Source organism: Dipteris shenzhenensis, chromosome 27, assembly GCF_047967505.1.
Source record: "Dipteris shenzhenensis isolate YYH24624 ecotype China chromosome 27, Dip_SZ_1.0, whole genome shotgun sequence".
Classification (NCBI taxonomy): Eukaryota; Viridiplantae; Streptophyta; class Polypodiopsida; order Gleicheniales; family Dipteridaceae; genus Dipteris; species Dipteris shenzhenensis.
Genome location: NC_141622.1, coordinates 20,139,324 through 20,144,784, shown reverse-complemented (window position 1 = coordinate 20,144,784; position 5,461 = coordinate 20,139,324). Strand labels below are relative to the sequence as shown.

Below are 5,461 nucleotides of genomic sequence, written 5' to 3'. Positions count from 1 at the left end.
CATTCCTAACAATATTGCTTCCAACTTTTGCAATCTAGGATAGCGACTTGATTGCGAAACTCCACTCAAGCCTTTCCCTTATTGGAGCATCTTCACTTTGACATCTCCTCCAGATCTTTTTGGTTTTGCCAGGGTTTGAAAATGCATCTCCGACAGCGTTTGTAGGTTTGCAAATTGCACTCCATAGCGTGTCTTCGGGATCCCTCTCACGGCTTATCCATTTCCATCAATATTCTTACATCCTAGGCTGGTTGGTGAGTTTGGCCCTGCACGCTCGCTAGCCTCGCTGGCCGGCCCTCGAAGGTATTCTACTCGAACAAAACAGACTGTTTTTCTCCCGCTCGAAATTAGTTGATTGGTCCGAAATAAGTCATTGCGAGCCAATGTTCTCATTAGACTTGAATGTCTTCTCATTCCCGTCACACTGCAAGCAAACACAGCCTGCATTAGCGTTGAACGTCTTCAGTGCAAGCAAACACAACCACCTGGGCAATGATACAAATCAATAGCGAATGGGATCTCTTGTTCCACAGAATTGTGAGCGAAGCTTTCCAAGCATGCGCAAGGAGGAAGCAGAAAATCCACGATTCCGAAAGAAGCAAAAAATCTATGATTCCAAGAGGTGGTTGAAAGGGAAGGAGAAACCAAAAAGCAGGGAAGAGAAGTGAAATGCAGGGGACTGACGAATGGAAGACGTTCCGAGAGCTTTAGCTTTGACTGAACGAAATGCAGGGGACTAACGAAAATGGAAAGCGATCGGAGAGCTTGAGCTTCAAATGAAGGTGTCCGAAATGACGCTGGTGATGGGAGGGCCTTCGTTTGAAATCGGAGAATGAGCTCCATGCCAACATACGTGAAGACGTTTCGCTGCCTCTGTAAGTCCTAACTTGTAGCTCGAATGGGAGTCTGTCTGTCTAAATAGCTCGAGTGGGAGTCTTGCAATTGCTGTTTTTTGATATCGGATGGGAGTCTTGCAATGGGAGTTTGCTCCTGTATGCTTGCGGTTGCATCGAGTAGTCCCCAACCATGTAAGGGTGATAACTGCCTGTGTATGATCTGTAGCCTTCTGCCCAGAATTCCGCTCTCTTTCCCGTCTTTCTCACCGCTTTCAGCACTTTTCTCCGATCTACATATCCAGTTATAGTCACTTTTCCCGTCGTTAAATCCACATCCACATCGTCCACACCTGCGCAGAGGTTTCGCCAGTCAGAGTCACGACGTTGGTACACAAATCTGCGTGATCCCTCTAGACCTACATTTCATGCAAACTCAATCGCCTTGCAAGTGACAACAGCGAGCTAGGATTGAGGTTTTTTTACATGCTCTAGCCTATCATGGAACGATCAGGCTTGCCCACACATAAAAATGCGTACCTTTCAGCTTCGAGAGTGCCTTGCGGACCTTTCGCTCACAACCACTACAATTCATACGCACGAGGAGCTCTACCATTTGCAGACAACTTGTCGAGGCCTGCAAACATCCACCGAAGCCATAGATTTGAATCAGAGATCCGTTCATGATCGCCGAATTAACTAAGCTACGAGAACACATTCTCTGCGAGGTCCTATAACTTCAAAGCCAAACTGCAAGATGCGCCTGACGATATAGATACGCATTCGAAACACATCTAGATCCCGAAACCAGCGATCATCTACGAGAGCATATATAATAACATCACCTCCATCGAGTGCTGACCAAACGCCGGCACAGCGGTGGTTTTAAATCCAAAGCTTGGAGTGTTGCAGTATAATAAGTCTACCGGACTTATAAACAGAGAAGGATTGCCGAGGAAGATAGTTTGAGAGCTAGAGGGATGACGACAGAGTAGGATAACTCGTAAATCTGGGATGAGAATTCGGATGTAGAAGCAGGGTATATGTATTGAGGCAGTCCAGGAAGTATTGAGGCAGTCCAGGAATTCGGATGTATTGAGGCAGTCCAGGAAAGAAGTTGGACTGCCTTCCTGAGCAAGGTGGCAGTCATTACCGTCAGGAAGGAAGTTGGTGGAACTTCCTTCCTGCACTGCCTGGAAGGAAGTTGGTGGAACTTCCTTCCTGGACTGCCTGGAAGGAAGACAGTTGGTGGAACTTCCTTCCTGGAAGGAAATTGGACTGCCTTCCTGAGCTGCCTGCGCAGCAAAAGAGGCACTGCCCCAGGCAGTTCAGGAAGAAAGTTGGATTGCCTTCCTGAGCAAGGTGGCAGTCATTACCGTCTCTTTACCTTCCTGGACGTTGGACTTCCTTCCTGAGCAAGGTGGAAGGAAGTTGGACTTCCTTCCTGGATTCCCGCCACGCTCTACTAAACATCCATTCACTCCATTCATGGTTTGGCCCTGCGACAATCCAAAATCAACAAGGTATGTACGTTTTTCTCACAAAAACAGCAAGCAGCAAATCCGAATTACGAACATAAGGGAACGCATTGTCGCATGAATGCCAATCAACATAAGCATTTGCCAGTTTGCCAGTTTGCTTTAGGTTTTCTCAAGAGTCTCTCTAGTTTAGCTCTGATCGGTGATCGTTTGCCTTTGCACGCGCATGTAAATGCTATGCCTCTCTAAGATGCAGAGCGTCGCTCCATCAGACTTCGCTACGGATTTCGATGGCGCCACCGCTGCTGCTCCCATCGATTAACAAATCTTTTGCCTTTGCTCTCTCTCATTGGGTCCCAAAATCAACTTCCTCAAGGTGGCAGATAGTCGCATGACTTGCATCGTGGATCTTGTCCATCTCGATTCTCAGGGCTTGGTCGCTGGTGTTTTTGGAGCCACATACATCTTGGTCCTACGTTGCTTCTTGAACTGGGTGCAGCGCCTTTAGATTAAGCAAAAGATCCGCCATTCACGTTATGGCACAAAGAGGAACCGACCATATCTGTGTTTGGACTGCGTTTATATGAAACGTTTTGTCAATGTCCTGGCTATGGATGTTATTAGCTTCTCGCCCATAAGCCTTTTCTATGCAGCATCTATGCAGAATCTTTCTTCTCTGCTCATACTAAGATCATGGCATTTAAAGAAAACCATGTGAAGCTTCCCATTAGCATTTCTTTGTTTCTATGGAGAAACTTAATACATTGTTTCTATATTAACGAGGCTAATCGGTTAGGACCATGGAATGAATCAGAGTCCTTAGATCTAAATGGTAGGACCATGGAATGAATTAGAGCCCTTAGATCTAAACATTGGGTGAATATAATCCAACCTCAAAGCACAGATATGTGTGTGTGATTTTAAAAAGATCGTTTTTCTTTCTTGTGAGTTTCTGATTCACACAACAACTCGATTGAGGAGCAAGTTGTTGTGCGAATCAGATGCAAGGGAGGGGCACTTGGACTGTCGAGGGTAGTAAAAGAGGCAGCACATTAATGCGCTGCCTATTTTGGTCCCTCGGGCAGTCCAATAGTCCCCTCCTTGCATAGCGTTCAAAAGACCATGTGACCTATTCCTCCAAGAGTCCAATAGCATTCCAAAGACCATTAAACCTATACACCAAAGCATACTTGTAGACAAAAGATGAAATGGTCGAAGCAACCTTTTGTGAGTATGAAAGAAAGTATTGATACATGGAGGATTGAGTAGAAAAGCCTTCATGAAAAGCCTTCATGAAAAGACAGCTTGAGATGCCAAAAAAGATAGCGCGTTAACACGTTGTCCTTTTTCGCATCTCAAGGTGTCTTTTCATGAGGGTAAGGGGTAGGCATAGAAGTGCATATTTACCACTGCAATTCCATATATCCAAGTGTATAGATACCACTGCAAGTTGATATACTATGTGCATTGGAGATGAACCTTTTTCTTTTAGGACACAAGTGGGTGAATGTTCCCTTAACTGGAAATCAATTGCATTGGTAGATACATGTATTTGTTTTTAGTTTTGGTTTTTATTGAAAAGGTTTTGAGAACTATGATTGGAAAAATGCCTTGTTTTTTGTCTTTTCAGGATGACAGGAAAAAAAGGCAGAAAAGTTCAAGTGGCACATTCTACAAAGGTGACAAGAGGAACAAAAGTAGATCACAATGTTGAATCATCAGTAGGTGGAATAGAAGAGCAAGAAAGTGTGGTGGGTCTAGAGGTTGAAGTATCATCAACTCAAAGAGATGAAGGTCCAAGAGTAGAGGAGGATGAGTTGGATGATAGTGAAGTTCAGGTGGAAGGAGGACGTGATGTGATTGGCAAATGTAGGATGCTTGATTCAGATCAGTGTCCTCGCATTCCCTTGTGTAGGTTGATACCTTATGCAAGAGTGAGAGGACTTCGTGATGATGTATCTTCACTCAAAAGTACATTTCAAATAGAGGGCTATCTCCCAGAGAAAGGGTCTTTCATTGTATCTGTCTGCAAGAGTGATGGAGAGGAGATAGTTGTGACAGATGATATGAGGAAGAGTTGGTCTCCCACCTGGAGAGAGGTGGATGGGGAGTTTGAGAAAGATGTGATGTCTAACACTGACTTTCATTTTATGTCACAAAAGATGTTATTTGTTTGAGAGGGCAATCATAGGACCACTGCATGGATGAGTGTTATCAAGGAAATCTTTCCTACAAACAAGAAAAGACATGTACAAGTGGTATGCACAATAATTGACCCAAGGAAAATTAGTGAGATTGCTCTCTTGGCAGGGCTACAATGAATGAATTCGTAAGTACATGGACTCTTTGAATCTTCTCCACATTTGTGTTTTATGCTACTTTGCATTTATTGATTGGGTTGTGTACTTTGCTGTTTGTTTTCTAGCATGAATGAACATGCCATTATCAAACCCAGTCTAAGGGACATACTCATAAATGCACACAGCATTTGTGAGTGTGACTCTATGGTGTTTATTAGAACATTGTCTTCGAGTGAGATCAAATCAATAGAGAATTGGAGGGCTCAAGAGAGTAAAGGGAAGAAGCCATGGTTTCCATTGACAAGAGGTTATCTGGCAAGGCTTGTCTTCCACGTAGAATGTTGCATTTGTATTGATGCTTAGATCTTTATCACTCCTTTGCTTTCTCTAATTGGAACTTATGTATGTAGGTTGAGTACAATACAGAGCATAAAAAAGCAATGGACAAAATATCTACAAAGCTATCTTTAGATCAAAGGGGAGAGGCAGAAGGAAAGCAGCGTACCATAATTCAAAAGAGAATTGCTGATAGGATGGGAAAGGTGTGAATTGAATTTTCTATACTTTGTTGCATTTATTTTGAAGTTAAGTGACTGACATGTCATCTTTGGATAGGTGTTGAATTGTATAGATCCTGGTCTTGGAGAGGCTTGGTTGGAAAATTTGTTTGCCTTGCGCTTTGATGGTACGGACTCTTGCATGACATTGGAGAAGCTCCAACTCATTGCAAAGTCTGATTTGAGATTAGAAAAAAAAAATATTTTCATTTCTTTGTTAGAAGCCACTAAACCTATGCGAGACATGTACTTCATGCTTGTGGGCGACCTTGAGTACAGAGGGTGTGTTTCTT

The 5,461-nt window shown here is 43.5% G+C and overlaps 1 pseudogene across 1 annotated transcript; it reads right to left on the bottom strand.

The window, feature by feature from the left end:
• Positions 1–914: 914 nt before the first annotated feature.
• Positions 915–1,875, bottom strand: LOC147884006 (copper transport protein ATX1 pseudogene; annotated as a pseudogene). Its single transcript, XR_015543621.1, has 3 exons — positions 1,679–1,875; positions 1,374–1,470; positions 915–1,186 (listed from the first exon to the last, which is right to left on the bottom strand). The product of XR_015543621.1 is annotated as a copper transport protein ATX1 pseudogene (transcript).
• Between the last annotated feature and the right edge of the window lie 3,586 nt (positions 1,876–5,461).